The sequence below is a fragment of the Lissotriton helveticus genome, chromosome 1_1 (assembly GCF_964261635.1).
Source record: "Lissotriton helveticus chromosome 1_1, aLisHel1.1, whole genome shotgun sequence".
Classification (NCBI taxonomy): domain Eukaryota; kingdom Metazoa; phylum Chordata; class Amphibia; order Caudata; family Salamandridae; genus Lissotriton; species Lissotriton helveticus.
The window spans coordinates 1337552001-1337569391 of NC_136057.1; the positions used below are offsets into that span (position 1 = coordinate 1337552001).

At 46.9% G+C, this 17391-nt stretch overlaps 1 long non-coding RNA gene across 1 annotated transcript in view; it reads right to left on the reverse strand.

Annotated features, from left to right (window-relative positions):
- The window catches only part of LOC144772854 (uncharacterized), a 52213-nt gene extending 35159 nt beyond the window's left edge, over positions 1-17054 (reverse strand). The window contains exon 1 of the long non-coding RNA XR_013599859.1: positions 16982-17054. This is a non-coding gene — a long non-coding RNA (uncharacterized LOC144772854). The remainder of the gene's footprint in view (positions 1-16981) is intronic.
- Between the last annotated feature and the right edge of the window lie 337 nt (positions 17055-17391).

Genomic DNA, 17391 nt, shown 5'->3' on the forward strand with positions numbered 1-17391 from the left:
TTTTTTGCCAGAAACCGGTCCCCGGTAGCTTGTCTCCTTTCTGGTGAAGAATTGGCTTGGTAGTTTGGTCTGCCCTGTTCCCATTATGCACTGGGCCAGGGACAGACTAATTTGCATATAGCCAGGTTCTGAGCTGGGATGGGGCAGTGAGATAAATAACGGTGATGGATCAAGCCCTGATCTTTGGACTGGGTAAGAGTGGTCTGCTTAATTCAGACACTCTGTTCATCACCACCCCCTTTTCAAAAGCAACAGAGGCAGCTTATACAGGGGTTGTATGACAACCTTCAGCAAGCTGAATATGCTTTAACACATGCTCTGCGGGGGAATTTAGATAGCTCTCAGGTACAAACTGAGTTAACTCGCAGCAAGGCTAGGATAAATGGGGAGTGGGCTAAGGCTAATGCTAATAAATATAAACTTTTTAGAAGAGACTGTTACGAGTATGGGGAATCAACTGGTAGATGCTTGGCCAAGAAAATTAGAAGTAAAGAGGTAAAAGACGCAATTAATGCAATTGAAGATGCAGCTGGAAAAACAGTAGAAATGCTGGCAGAGATCTTGGAGGTGTTCAGAGCCTTTTACGAGGAGCTATATACAGAGGATTATGAGAGCCAGGATAGGACTGAAGCATTCTAAAAAGATCCACGCAGAAATATGTTAAGCATAGATGGCTGTAGACACCTGGAGGAACCTATAACACTGGATGAGCTTGTGGAGGCGGTTGGTTCTTTAGCAACAGGGAAAGGTGCTGGGCCCGACAAGCTCCCGCTTGAACTTTATAAGTCTTTTCCTTCTGAGATGCAAGCAGATGTGCTCACAATGTTTCAGGAGGCACAGAAAGGTGATGCCCCAGCATAATGGGACGCAGCAAGTATTATCATTTAAAAAAAAAAGATAAATCACCCATGCTTCCGGGGTCATATAGACCCATTTTCACTTTTAAATTGTGATGGGAAAATATATTCAAAGATTTTGGCAACACGACTTCTCCAAGTGATAGCTCCCATAGTATCTATCCGTCAGCATGGTTTTATCCCAGGAAGAGGCACGGTCAATCACATAAACAGGGTAGTCACTCTGTTAGACCCCGCTAATGTGCAAAAAGCTCATGCAGAGTAGTGGTACTTGACGCAGAGAAGACGTTTGACCGTGTCTCTTGGGAATTTTTATGGGCAACTATGCGGTGGCAAGGCTTTGGACCTGGTTTTATTCAAGCTGTCAAAACCATGTACAGATCTCCTAAGGCAACAATATGTGAGTTGGGGTTTGAGTCTGACATCGTTTTAATATTGAGGGGTATCCGACAAGGATGCCCTTGTTCCTCTCTATTATTTGCCCTCTACATCAATCCATTTTTTAACCTATTGGAAAATCGATTAAATGCGCTGCTGGCGAGACCTGGGCTGGAACTGGTTAATATATTAGCATACGCAGATGATATTATGGTTGACTCTCCAGACGCAGCCAAGACCTTGACAGAGATTGAACAAATAGCAATTGTATTTGGGAAAAGCTCTGGCTTTAAACTAAATATAGTTAAAACACAAGTAGTATGTACAGAGCAAGTACTCATTAGTGATTCTAGGGTTACAGAGGAGACTACATATTTGGGGGTATGTATTAATGCATGCTTGGATAAGATGCTATTATCCAATTGGGATCCCTTGGTGCGGAAAATAAAAAGGGATTTAGATAGAATAGAAGGCTTACGTTTGTCAATGGTGGGAAGATGCAGCGTCTTAAAAAAAGATATTTTGCATAAGGTTCTGTATTATTTTTGATCTGTCCCCCTGGAACTAACGGGGAAGTAACTCCACAAACTTCAGTCTTTCTGTAGTAGCTTCGTATGGGCGCAAGGTAAACATCATCGAGCTATGAAGTATATGACCATACCACGATCTCGAGGGGGCTGGGCAGTTCCTAATTTCCTATTTTATTATTGGGTGTGCTTCAACAAATGGGAATTCTACTGGTTGGGGAAGGAGAGATTAAGGTGGAAGAGTTCCCGAACATTTTTTAGATACAAGTTGGGCTCAAAAGCAGAGAGGAGCTTTTTTCGAATTCTGGAGCCTAGCTATTATAAACAAAACCCGATTCAAAGTTATCCTAGCTGCTTACAAGGCATGGCTGCAGATACGAAAGTATTTACAGATCAGTAAACTCCATTTTTATACGCCCACTTCTTCCTCAGCACTACCTCCTTCTATTTTTTCTGACACCATTATGGCTAGATGTAGACGAAAGGGAATTTTGACCTTGGGTGATCTAGTTGATAACAATGGCATTAAGGCTTACTCCGTTTTGGTATCCGAATATGATCTCCCCAAAACTGATTTTTAAAATAATATTTACAGATTCTGGGTTTTCTATTAAAAAAAGCATATGTAGCAAGCTTGGCCAAAAAAAGTAATTTGCTAGAGGTGATCAGGAGGCGTGGAAGGATCAGCACTTTAAATCAAAGTGATGATCTGGAAATACAGATCCTTAAATGGAATACTAAACTATCTCAGGGAGGGAATATTCTACAAGATTCATTTGTTCTGGCAGATAAGCTCCTGATCTCCTCCAGTCTTAAAACGGAACACTATAAAACGACGTTTTATTTATATTATACACCTATTAAAATTTCACGTTGGGGTGGGCTAAATGAGGGCAAATGCACACGTTGTGGGATGGATCAGGCTGATAGTCTACATATGTTCTTTGGTTGTCCAAAGCTGAGACAACTGTTAAATAGGATGGAGGCTTTCTTGACTGAGGTAACAGGAGTACAGCTTGTGATTACACCCATGGATATGCTTCGGGAGTTTTGGAGGACGCATTGGCGGCACAGGGGATGTATGCATTTAGATACTTAATATTTATAGCCGTGGCAAGACTGTGCATAGCATCACTTTGGAGGTAAAAAGAACCCCCATCCTTTGAAATGTGGAGGGGCAGGCTATATGCCATATGTAATCTGGAATATAGTCTTTATGCCCTTAAAGGGCGACAGAAACGTAGATTGGGTATTAAGATCTGGGGGGCGTTAGCTGACCATCCTCAGTGGACTACGATCTAAATTTGTTGCTTTGGTTTTTGCCATGCCTTGGCTTCCCTGTGTTTGTTTTTTTATTCCTTGGTGTCTAAGAAGGGTTATATAAAGATTTAAACATATATGTTATAAATAGAAACAATGAACTATTCGATCAATGAGGGTTTATGATTGTAGAGAAGCACTATATGTTTGTAGATATATATCGGGAAACAACCTTTACAACGCACTCATTACATCGCACTACCTTTACAACACAGTCATTACAACGCAACATCCTTTACATTGCATGCCATTACAACGTAGCCATTACATCGCATGTCACTACAATGCATGTCATTACAACGCATGTCACTACAACACATACCATTACAATGCATAGTTTTTACCCTTACACTATCCAACACTTACCCTACTGTTGCACTCACTGGAGTGGGAATAGTAATTTTTACCCCTACACTATCCAACACCTACCCTACTGTTGCACTCACTGGAGTGAGAATAGTTATTTTTACCCCTACACTATCCACCTCTTACCTTAAATGCAATGTAATGGTATGTGTTGTAATTGTAAAATGTGATGTAATGGAAAGCATTGTAAATGTAGTTTCTAAAAATGCGTTGGGATGCATGCAATGTAAAATCATGCCGTATAATGGATGTTGTGATGTAAAAACTGTGTTGTAAAGGCATGCGTTGTAAATGTTTGTGTTGTAACGTCATACATTCATATATATCTCCTAATATTTGTTTATTACTCATGGGTCCACTTATACGTTTGCTTTTGCTCTCTCGCTGCTTTTTGTTTTTTTTCTGTTTTGTGCATTTGTTGTATTTTTCTGAAATTCTATGTTGACAAAATGTTATGCTCTTACCTCTCTTATTTCTGTTCTTGCTTGTGTTTGTGTTTTTGTAATGTATTTGTATATTATTTGCTATTGGTTTGCCAAACAAATAAAAGACTGACATATCTAAGTACTGCAACCATTTGTTACTGTTAAACAAATTAACAGAATTTATTTTATAAACCTCAAAACATCCACAGGCCAAGCTAGCACTTCCAGGACCTGGCCACGTGACCCAGGGATAACGGTACAGTGGTCTAAAGAGCTGGCTTACCTCTTTCTTGCAATGGCCTTGACATCTAGGTGGTGGTTGTAAATCAAATTCACTGACTGGAAGGGAGGTATGGTCAGACTATACCACGTTTATATCAAACCAGATCCACACAACAGTAACCCATAAAACACCATGTAGTAGGGAGAGGGAATAGAATGAATAATGTGTTCCTGAATTTGAATCTACGCATGCAATGATCTCTGCATTTTGATGATTGTTGCCCGTGAAATGTCTAGCCAGTCAGTTAGCTAAATGGGTTCAATGGCTGCAGCAGGCATGTGTGTGTGATATGAAAGTCACAAGTATGAATAGCACTAAGGCAGACAGTACCTTCTGTTCTTGAGAGGTGAACAAAATAAGTATCATGATTTTACTAGGTAATTTTGGCAGCACTCATTAAAGGGAATTGACACATTTCCTTTTGTGCTTTGCTCTCTGTCAAATGGCAAATTTAATTTGGGATGCCTTGTTCATGTATGCCCATGGTTACAGAAAGGAGTAATGGTGCATCAGCTGCGAGTGCTTGTGCGCTGCTTCAGCCTGGGAAACACTTACCATCTGGCCAAGCAATGTTGAACATTGACATTGACAAAGTCAATTTTGCAGCATAATTTGGTACAGTCTGTTGTTTTCTGTTTTTCTTTTTAACACACATCCCTATAGTAGTACCAGTTTAATACTTGAATACAGAAATCAGCAACCGAAAAGGAATCAGTTAATCTTTTCAAATTTCTGACACTCTTTGGCATCCTGTGTGACAATTGTTAAATAACACTTGATCGTTATGAGCTCGAAGTGATACATTTCTTGTTGCAAATTGTTAGAAATTGGATTTTTGGTAGGCTAGGGCATAGGCCAAAGCCAGGCAGAAACCACCAATCTAGTCAGGATAAGGAACTCCTAAAATAACCCCTGCTCACTCTCTTGGTAGCTTGGCACGAGCAGTTAGGCTTATCTTAGAGGCAGTGTGTAATGCATTTGCACCTAACAAACAGTAATACAGTGTAAGCATTACAAAAGGACACCACACCAGTTTAGAAAAATAACCAATATTTTAATATACTTAAGACAAGACCAAAAACGATAAAATCCACAATACAGTTCTTAAAAATCTTTGGTTATCAAAATATACTTGAAAAACAGTTCCTTGAAGTCGATAGCTCAGTCCGAAGTTATCATGAACAAACAAAACCAAACAGTTCTGGATGACAGCGGCGTTGGGGGCCAGCTACGGTGTTGGGAAGACCCGCAAAAAGTACCTTTTAGAAATGCAGGGCGTTGGCGACCTCTTGTTGAGCTTCCGAAAGCATGGCATCCGCAGGTGTCAGTTCCGAAGGGCGGTGCAGGAGTTGTCGTAGCCCTCAAAGAGACACGCGTTGCAGATCAAACTCCTCTCTTCTGAAGTCAGGAGCGCTAGGGTCGGCCGGCTTTGGGTGCTGCGGGCTGAAGTGCAGCGGGGCAGCGTGCGGTGCCCTCAGGTTGCGGTGCGAGCAGCGGCACGTTGGCGGTATCAGATGGCATCATTGGTGAGACCAGCGTGGCGGTGCGAAGTGAATGCGGTGTTCGACGAGGTGATGGCAGGTCGCGGTGCAAGCAGCGATGTTATCGTTGCTGGAGCGCTGGCGTCTGGAGTCTATGGTGCTGGCATCGGTGGGCCAATGCTGCGGTGCGGGGTGAGGGTGGTGCGTTGTGTAACTTTATGAGCGGTGCAAGCAGCAGCGTCGATTTCAGCGTGGAGTGTCGTTGTCAGGGAAGCCAAGGCGTTGTCGTGAAGCAAAGTGGTGCAGAGTGCGGCACCCACAGGTCGCACTGCGAGCAGCGGCTCAGTTGCGGCATCAGCAGGCGGCGGTGGTGGGACCAGGTTTGCGGTGTGGCATTGCGGCGGTGCCCTCTTTGGTGCCTTCAAGACACAGAGTCGGCAGTGGCATCGTAGACGGCGTGGGGTTGCTTTTTCCTTGTTGCAGCACAAAACACACAGTCCCCAGTGCTGAGGGCTGAAGAGCTTGACATCTTTGCTGTTCCTGAGACATCTTGAACAGGGGGAGAGCTCTCCCTCAAGCCCTTGGAGAAACTCACAAAAGTAGATAGCAGATAGTTCAGTCCATTTCTTTCACTGCCCAAGACAGAAGCAGCCACTGCAGGCCAACACAGCAAAGCACACAGCAGAGTGGTAGCTCCCCCTTACAGCTTCTCCAGCTCTTCTTCTTTGCAGTCTTCTTGATCCAAAAGAGTTCTAAATTTCAGGGGTCTGGGCCCCAGTATTTATATCCCAAAATACTTTGATCTCTTAGGCAGAGAGGTCTGTGCCAAGCCAGAACCAGTTCTGCCTTCTCTGGTGTGACTTCCTAGCAAGAGGTGGAGACGGCATGGTCAGATCCACCTAGACTATCTGGAGCCACTCCTGCTCCTCAGCCTTCTGTCATCCAAACCCCAGACAGGCAATCCACATTCCAGCAGAGGCACATGGGATGACTGAGCAAGAAAATACCTACTATCTAAAAGTGGTATTTTTCGAACACAGAATGTAAAAATCACCTTGACTAAAAGATGCATCTTTAGATTCTGAGTTCAGGCATACTAAACTTTATTTGCCTACCTACCTAATTCCCCGGGCCACTTATGTTTATAAGATGTTATAAACAAGCTCCCTATTCTGTCCTATGGGGAACAGGTAGCTGTGCAATGGCGAAAAACTTAATTGGCCGTAATTCACTATCAGGACATGCCACACACACACCAGGGCAAGTCCTACCTTTCACATACACTGCTCCTGGCCCACAGGGGTAATCTGGGGCTACCTTAGCGGTGGCTGACATGTAAGAAAAGGGAAAGTGAGGGACTGGCAAGTGTGTGCACTGGCCAAGTCGACATGGCAGTTACAAACTGCGCGCAGACTCCGCAATGGCGGGTCTGAGTTACCTTTTCAGGGCTACTCACGTGGGTGGCACAATCAGTGCTGCAGGCCCGCTAGTATCCAATCTTGGAAACACCAATCCATAACACAATTTACCACAGGAGCACTTGCACTTAAAACTGATCAGCAGTTTGAATACTGTGCAGAAATACTACACCAGAAAAACAGAGTCAGAACCGGGAGGTCAAAAAGTAAAAACTCAGGGGAAACATGCCAAAAGATGCCAAGTCTAACACATGTCCCCACCGGCTGAAAGTAGGGAGAACTACACACCCTTCTGGGAGTTCTCTTCACTAGGGCGGAAGAACCTGGACAGACCTTCTGCATTGGCATGTTCTGTGCCATGATGGTGTTCCACCATAAAGTCTATTCCCTGTAGGGAGATGGATCACTTCAGCAGTTTTGGATTCTCACCCCTCATTTGCATTAACCATCTGAGGGGCCTGTTGTCTGTCTGAACCCGGAAATGAGTCCCACACAGGTATGGTCTCAGCTTCTTCAGTGCCCAGATCACAGCGGAAGCTTCCCTTTCTATGGCACTCCACCTCTGTTCCCTGGGGAGTAGTCTCCGGCTAAGGAAGACTACAGGCTGGTCTAGGCCCTCTTCGTTCAGTTGTGAGAGCACGGCTCCCACTCCATGCTCTGAAGCGTCGGTCTGCACGATGAATTCCTTGGACAAGTCGGGGATCTTGAGCATGGGTGCCATGCACATGGCGGCCTTCAGGGCATCAACAGCCTTCTGGCAGGACTCAGTCCAGATCACCTTCTTGGGCTGCTTCCTGGAAGTCAGCTCTCTGAATGGGGCATCAATGGTGCCATACCCCTTAACAAACCTCCTGTAGTAACCGGTGTGTCCTAATAAGGCCCTCACCTCTGTCTGGGTCTTGGGGGGCTCCCAAGCCAAGAATGGTGTCAATATTGGATTGTAGGGGCACCACCTGGCCGCTTCCTACCTGGTATCCCAAGTACACCGCCGAACCCTGCCCGGTCTGGCACTTACTGGCCTTGATCGTGAGGCCCGCCCTCTGCAGCGCCTCCAACACTTCACCGATATGCTGTAAGTGTTCTTCCCAGCATGGAACTGAACACTGCAATGTCATCCAGGTAGGCAGCACTGAAATCCTCCAGCCCAGCCAACATCTGGTTGACCAACCTCTGAAAGATGGCAGGGGCATTCTTCAACACAAAGGGCATTACCCAGAACTGGTAATGTCCTTCTGGGGTTGAAAATGCTGACCTCTCCTTGGCCCCATCAGTTAAGGCAATCTGCCAGTACCCAGACGTTAAATCAAACGTTATGAGGAACTTGGCAGCTCCTAACCGAACAATGAAATCATCAGCTCTGGGGATTAGGTGTGCGTCAGCACTGGTGATGGCATTGAGCCCACGGTAGTCCACACAAAACCGCAGTTCTGGAGTAGCACAGGGTGCTGCAGCCTTTGGGACCAATACCACAGGGCTGGCCCAAGGACTGTTGGAAGGCTCGATCACCCCTAACGCCAACATCTTAGAGACCTCCTCTTTAATGCTGGCCTTGACCCGGTCAGTCAACCTGTAAATCTTGTGCTTCACAGGAGGGCTGTCCCCGGTGTCCACGTCATGGGTACACCAGTGAGTACAGTGGGGCAAACTGTCCCAACAACTGGTGACAGTCACTCTGCTGCTCTGGAGTCAGTGTAGGGGAGAGGATCACACCTTCCACTGACCCATCGTGCTCCTTGGTAGACAGGAGGTCAGGGAAAGGTTCACTCTACTCTTCCACCCCATCATCTGTCGCCAAGAGCATGCTTACTTCGGACCTCTCGAAGTGGGGCTTCAGGCGGTTCATGTTGAGGACCCTCAAAGGGTTCCTAGGAGCCAACAAATGCACCAGGTAGGTGCATCACTTTTGCGCTCCACCACCTCAAATGGCCCAGTCCACTTGCCCTGCAAGGCACAAGGTTCTACTGGGGCCATAACCCACACTTTTTGCCCAGGTTCAAATTCGACCAGAGTGGCATTCTGGTCATACAACATCCTCTTTTCTGCCTGGCTTGCTTCTAGGTTCACCTGCACGAGTTTCCTGAAGTGGGAAGTTTGGTTTCTAAAGGCCAGCATGTAACTAAACACATCCTGGGGAGCTTTCCTGGGAGCTGCCTTCCAGCCTTCCTTCACCAAACTCAGAGGTCATCTCACAGGGTGACCATACAGAACCTCAATGGGACTGAACCCAAGAGACTTCTGTAGTACCTCCCTGTATGCAAAGAGAAGGCACGGCAAGAGGATGTCCCACTTATGCCTCATGGGTTCTGTTAGACCCTTACTCATGCCCTTCAAGGTCTGGTTGAATCTCTCCACCAGACCATTATGCACACTTCCACTGAAGCCTGACTGTCTTGGTGCAGACAAAACTGAAGAGTCAACATGGCACACATCCCTGTGTGCCATGCCCTCAGGCACTGCATGATATATAGGTAAGACATCCCTCTAACAGACATTAGCCCTAAGGCAGGTTACACTGTATCTCCTGTGAGGACATATCCGCAAGAGTAGATATGCCCCTGCAATAGCCTTGTAGATTGCTGGATATTGTAAGTGATCAGACAAGCCATAGTAAGGACATGGGCTGGGCTCTCGTCATTAAAAGTTACCCAGCTCCATGATGACCTCACTGAAGTATGGGATATTTGGTACCAAACATTTGAGCATAATAAACCTCCACTGATTCCAGTGTCAAACCTATTAAAAATTGCACACAGAGGACCCCTTATAGGGGACCCTTGAAACCTATGAATCCTTAGTGTGGTCACTGACTAGGCTGAGCCAGCCTGCTACTGCCAGACAATGTTCTGACCTCATGGGGAGAGTGCCTACACACTCTGAGGTCAAGATTAATGCATTTCCTGGGTTGAGATGTTCACGCCTCCCCCTTGTAATGCGGCCCCAGTCTCTTCTGTTAAAGGGAACAGGCCCTCTTTCTGTCCTCACCCATTTTTGGTGGGAGGACAAGTGGGAAAACTTAGAAAGAAAAGGAGGTGTGCTGGAGGCAAGGGGAAGTACATCTTTCAGTGCCCACCATCTTCAAGATGGTGGGACTTATTCAACCAGGGCTAGGTCTATGTCCCCCTCCAACAGGAGATGGGTATAATACAAGTTGTAGACACCCCAGGTAAGTGGCCTATTGGCCACTACCTGTCACTACTTTGTAATACCCCTAAATCTAGTATGTAGGTAGCATCCCCTGAACCTCAGTTCCTGATGACATAAGAAGAGCATGACACCACAAATCCGCACCAGCAGAGAAGACTGCATAGAACAACTGACTTGGCCCAGCCCTACCAGCCTGTCTGCAGCCCTCCATGATCCTACACCAAAAGACGACCCATCTTGCAGACCAGCTACCTCTAAAGCCTTGGGAGGACTGCCTGCCTTTGATAAAGACCAAGATCTCCCAAGAACAGCAGACCTGTTCACAAATCAACCATCTTCAAAGTAAAGACGTTGTAACCTGAAGATCAGCAAAGCTTGCCCCGGTTCCACCTTTACACCCACTGGTTCCAGCAAGGTTACCCAGTGCTCCAGAGCCCGAGTCCACCTGACCTCTCCCGGATTCCTCAACGTCGCTTGCAGCGTCTGCAAGAAGATATCCCCAAACGCAACCTGCACCTATAAGCCATGCACCCGTCTGCCCTGGGCCTTGGTGAAGAGGACGAAAGGTGTCCCTACGTCCAGAGCATTGCAACTTACCTGTCCAACTGTTGGCTTCCTTCAACCGGTCTCCTCTGGGCCCGCAGCACTTGTCCAACTCGGCCTTTCTCCATTGCTTTGCATTGGGTGCCCAACACTGTGTTGGCATCCTGCACCCGGCGGCCCCTGTGCCTCTGGTGGTATAATGATGGTGCTTCTTTGGGCCCTGTCCAGTTCTTGCCTCAACCCCCATAGACTGACCCCCTAATCCACTGCTTCTTACCAGTAAGCAACCCCTGTCCGATTGCCCCTGTCCCCATTGATTTGTATTGGGGGCCTGACATCTAACTTGCACCCTGCACCCGGCCGCCCCTGTGCCGCTGAAGGTGCACTGTTGGTGCTGAATGGAACCTGCAAACCATGCACAACTCCTCGCGCTAGCTCCACGAATTTGAAATTGCCTACGTGTTATTTTTAAAACTGCTAAATGTTTAATTTTTAAATCCCTCTGTAATTACCTGGCTTGCACTTATCTGACTGTTCTCCCCGGTCCACCACAGCAATCTCGTGCTGATTGTGTGGAGGGAGGCACTCACTTCCTGGTTGAGCCACGCAGAGTGGCCATTGTGGCAGGGTGGCGCTCTAGTGGTTGACCAGCCACAGGGTACTTAAGATTCAGTCGGGCCGATGCGCTCGAGGACAAAGCACAACTCCTCGCGCCAGCTCTACGAATTTGAAATTGCCTACGTGTTATTTTTAAAACTGCTAAATGTTAAATTTTTTAATCCCTCTGTGATTACCTTGCTTGCGCTTATCTGACTGTTCTCCCCGGTCCACCGCAGCAATCTCGTGCTGATTGTGTGGAGGGAGGCACTCACTTCCTGGTTGAGCCGCGCAGAGCGGCCATTGTGGCAGGGTGGCGCTCTAGTGGTTGACCAGCCACAGGGTACTTAAGATTCAGTCGGGCCGATGCGCTCGAGGACAAAGCACAACTACTCGCGCTAGGTTGGGGCTCTAGTGGTTGACCAGCCATATACTTGCAAAGACAATATGACACCTACGCGCAGCGGGCGCACCGATGGCGCACCGAAGGCGCGCCAAAGGCAAGCCCGTCTGCGCCCGTCCGCGCCCGACCGGGACCAGGGGCCACGGACTATGGCCAAAAACAGATATACTCGGCTAGCAAGCTACTCTCTCTAAGACCCCCCACCCACCTTTGCCCTCCACTGGCCCCTCACATACTGAGACGTACCGCAACCTATGGTATCTCTCAGGTTACATTATCCCATTCAACTACCAAACATAGTAATACCCCACTTCCGACCAACCCCCAATTAAAATTCCATTGTATATACCTCAACACTAGATCCATGGTTAAGCACCAAACTGACATATTTTTACTGCTTACTACCGAAAAACCTGACATCCTCTTGGTTACAGAAACTTGGCTTACCCAAGACTCACTACCGGATATTCTAGCAGCACTTCCATCTAAGTACTATATCATAGCAGCAAACCGTCCTACTGGCAAAATGGGCGGGGGGTAGCAGCCATCATTCATTAAGATCATAAATTTGTGATGCTTCCGTCATTGACCCTAACTGACACTGAGAATATAGTCATTAAAACCAACACGGTTAGCGGCGCTCTAGTACTTGCCCTGCTTTACCGTCCCCCTCAAACTATGACTACTTTCCCGATATCCCTGGCAGAACAGATAGCCTCTCTTGTGACGAACTTTCCGAAAATACTCCTGGTCGGTGACTTAAATTACTGGTTTGACAACACAGCAGGCGACGTCCAGGCAACGGAACTCCTAGAACTTCTTTTAAACATCAATCTGACCCATCACATACACTCCCCCACTCATGCAAAAGGTCATAGCTTGGACCAAATATGGTCTCATAACCTCTCACTCTCACCCCCTCTATTATGCCCTGCATTTGGTCCGACCATTTTCTAATACAGTTCACAATTACTATTAGTGGACACACCAAACCACCACCCCAGGTGGGTGGAGAAACTAGAAAATGGAAAGCTATTAACACACCAGCCTTCCTAGATACATTGGCATCTACGTTGCCGGCAACCTGCAAGGATGTAGATCTTATGGAGGAGAGGATTTCACAATGGCTTTTAAAGGCCACTGATACACACGTGCCCTTAGTGAAATTCTCTCGCACACGTAGCATGGACGCCCATAATTGGTTCACCTCAGATCTCAAGAACCTAAAACTCGAGGTGTGCCAGAAAGAAAGAAAGTGGAGAGCAAAATATAAGCTACAAGACAAGGAGGAATTTATCTCTGCTCGCAGAAATTATCAAAAGATTATTTTAAAAAGTAAAACAGATTATTTTTCAGCAAAAATTTTAAATTCCCAAAACAAATCCAAGGACATTATTATTATAGTAAATGATTTATGTAATAGTGAAAGAACAGCCCCTCTCTTGGCCCCCACGCAGGAGCTCTGCAACTCATTAAATAACTTTTTCATAGACAAAATTGTTACTATAAAAAAGAGTATCCAAAACCCGCTTTGTCAGGATCCCATAGAAGATATCTATCATAATCCACTTACATTAGATGCACTTCCGCCTATTGATGCAAAAACATTCTCAGAACTTCTTTCCCGTGTCAAATCTGGTTCACCCAACGATAGTTGCCCACCTCACATTCTGAAGGAGGTGTGCTCAGCCATCCCACTAGGCATCCTTCCATTTTTAAATGAATCACTCTCACAAGGCAAGGTCCCCGGCAGCTTCAAGAATGCCACGGTGATCCCACTAGTGAAATAACCTGGAGCAGACCCCCTGGACCCGGCCAATTATAGGCCCATCTCCCTTTTCCCTTTCCTGTCCAAACTTCTTGAGGCTCACGTATCTAGATGTTTGTCCAACTTCATTGAAAATTCTGAATACTTAGAGCCGAATCAGGCAGGTTTTCAGCCATCTCACTCAACAGAAACCGAAATTCCGGCAGTTCAGGATCCTCTAAGATCTAACGCAGACAAGGGCATCCACCAGGCCCTGGTGCTTCTTGATTTGTCGGCCGCGTTCGACACGGTTGATTATAATATACTGATGTACCGTGTCGAGCAGGCCGGCCTCAGGGGCCCCACCCTGAATTGGATAGCCTCCTTTATCATGAATCGCACACAGTCAGTAAGTTTAGGGACATTTACAGCCCCCAGGACTCCATCTACCTGTGGGGTGCCTCAAGGTTCGTCACTCTCAAACTTTATTATTTAATCTATACCTTCGTCCGCTGTTACATTCCTTAAAAAAACACAAAATCACTATTTTCAACTATGCTGATGACCTCCAGCTAATCATTCCCCTAAACACTACGGACTCGGTCGCCGAATGTCTGGCTACCATGTCACATATACAGAGATGGATGACCCTTAACCATCTCAAACTTAACCCGGGCACAGGGCCGGTCCTAGGCCTTCTGAGGCCCCGGGCGAAAGGGAAGATGTGAGGCCCCTCTAATTGCATATTGCGGTGCAAGAAGTGACATCACGGAAAGTGACTTCGCAGGACTTTAGATCTTAGTTATTTGGCATCACTGAAGCAAACTAATGTGGATATCAGTAAAAACGTGCCTTTAGAACAAGATTGTTTTTTTATCTGCAGATTATGGATTATGCAGAAAGTCAACTACTATGCGAAACACACCGAGGGCACACAGTCACAAACCAGTGGCCATGGTTAAACTTCACAAAAAACGGGGATACCTGTGTAACGAGGAGTACAACTTGCACGGTGTTTTAGTGGATGTAAAGTCTAAACCAGTTGGGCTTGACCAAGTTTTGATTCATCCTCAGATGTAAATCTAACCAGGACAACTAGAATTATGCGATTCTGAGGCGGCTGCGCTCTCCACATCATTATGGATTTATCACACATTCCATCATCTGCTGCACATTCTGAAGATTTTACTCCCTCTGCCACCTAGTAAATTGTTCCTATGTAAAAACCAATCAAAAGTTACTAAATACTTTACCACGTGTTACCGCACAGCGACAGGCTGTTTGTCTCACAGGAGGGCCATTTTTCAATGGCCGATTTCTGTATTTTGGTTTTAAACTGACAATAATTAGGTGAAACATTCACGCATACACTGTTAACATGTGGAAAAAGTGCAACATTGTACAGCAATACTGCTTCGAAATGTGCTACATTGCGCCACATTATATGCATTTTTTTGGTGCATACTTTAGCAAACCCTGCTGCATAAATTGATCTTCCCCTGCCGCATAATTACAATGGGAGTGTCAATAACAAAGATCTTGAACTATCCGGAGAGACTACTCATCCCCGAAATGTGGATCGATTGCTCACAAATCTGTACGCATGACAATAAACTGAAGAATTAGGGCAGGTTAGCTTCCTAAACATCCAACCTTCCGAAGTCTCAGTTGAGGAGGAAGTTGAGGCAGATTACCAAACAATGACAGAGTAGATTATTTTTGCCCTACTGGAGGTCTTGTGTAGAGGTATCTGTGAATATCTACTTTTCCCATCAGTGTGCCATTGGAGGATCGGGCGCTATTCGTACGGAGCAGAAGGTGGATCTCGAACTAAGACAGACATTTTTGAATCGTGGCCTCTCCCCTATATGAAAATGGCCGATAGTCACTTTACCCTATTTTGCCTCCGCTTCGATTTTCTGGCAAGATTTGGGGGAGGAAAGAGAGTGCTTGGAAATGGACAGAAAGCACATATTAAAATGAAAGTCCTATTAATAAAATATCTAAAATGGGCGCCACTGCTCAGCCTGGAAGCTGGGGCTTGCTCTGCAGTTCTTTGCGACTCGCCTCACTCACAAAGGCGTTAACCATAGATGGGGTTCAGTAGCAAAGGAATTTGGGCAGAGCGCTTTTCCAAGCACCCCCGGGTGGGGGCACATCAGTGCTGGACAATGGGTCACCCGTCGGTAGGAGGATAGAAGTATAACGCCATAAGAAGAGCAGGTTGACGGGAAGACAGAGAAACTGACAAAATAAAAATCAGGAGCAACGAACTGGACTGGTCTCAGCCCTTCCGTTTCCTTAACAAAGTGAAAGTGGCATGGGCCGTGCATAGCTGCCAAGGTTTCAAATTACCATGTGTGACATTTTCATAATTTCTGTGAAATTATGAGTGACATTTCAACGACTATGAGTGACACTTTCTCGCGATTAAAAATCATGCAATGAAGACAAGGGAAACTTCTAAATTGCAGAAAATTACACCCATTTGAGCAACAAGAAATGCCAAGAAGTTCTTAAAACTGCTGAAGAGCACCAGAAAGGAAAGGGCACTAACCCTTGTGCTCCCTCCTGTGAGAGCAGAGGAGCCCGCCTCAAGTTAGTCAAAACATCTGTGCCAGTCAGTGTGTTGCCGGCAGAAAAACATCAAACTGACTAGTAAAGTCTTTTTGAGTGAGGTCAAACAAATTAGAAAAGGCACATTCTAATACTGCTTGCAGGCTAAATCCCGTTGGCGGCTGATGACCTTTACACAACTTTATTGCTAGCCAGTAGCAGGGCCCCACCCGTTCTGCCTGAAAAATCTGCAGGATGGTGAGAGGACTCAGGGGCCTCTGAGAATGACGCGCGAGTCATGACGACAGACCCCGGGCCTCCAACCCCCGCAGAATGAGAGAGAGCACTGAGAGCCCTGGCAAAAACTACACGCACCACCACCGTTACTTAAGACAAGACAACAAGGTAAGTAACATCCGACACACAACAGTCACAGTGGCAGGCTGCCTCGTGACCAGTGTAAGTCGTAGTAGTACTTACGGTTGTGAACAACTTCTGTATTAGTCTCGGACAGTGCAGTGACTGTGGCACTGGCAGGCACTACTGTCTGTCTGAGCGCCGGGGCCGCCGAGGTGGACACAGCCGCACGTGATCGTCGGCGGCTGCACAGCACTACATACAGCAAACTCCTCGCAGCGCCCGATGCCTCGCCAGCGTGATTGGTTGTGTACTGAAGCAACAGTTTTGGCAGAGTGATTGGTGGTAGCATAGAGCCGTGCACTGGGTATTGCTGGTTTGATGCTCCGCGGCCATGATGGAGACAGTCAGTGCAGCAGGTCGCTAGCTTTAGCCCGTATTCCTGTAACTTTAAGCAGGCTTTCAGTAATGCAGTCGGGAGAATGATAATATTTAGGTTGGCGCGAGGGGCAGTGCTGCAGTATCCAGTCCCTCCGTGGTGGTCCGGCAATGCCGCTGGGTAATACCGCTGTGACTTACCTTCTGTCTCTGTCACAGTCTGAATACGTCCGCCCACGCGGCCCGGACCCGGCCGAACAGATTACCGACTCCCTACAGGCCAGGGAGCGCGTGCGGCGTGTGTGCTGCGTCACTGCATTTTAGCAGCACATCGCACAGCGCGCGGGGGCTGGCCAAAATGAATGTCCAGGGCTGTCATTGGTAGCGCTTTCGCGCGCTACCAGATTGACGGCCCTGGGACCGACCCACATCAAACCCATACGCAGTAACGCAGTAACGCCGCACGCGCACGGCACCACCACCACTACGCTAGGTGGGGTGCGTGCGTGCACGGTGACGGTGCACTTTAACTGCCGCCTGCGCGAGTGCGCGCAGCGCTTTGCATTTTCATGTCGGGCCCTGCTCAGTGCGGTCTACTCGGCGGGGCCGGC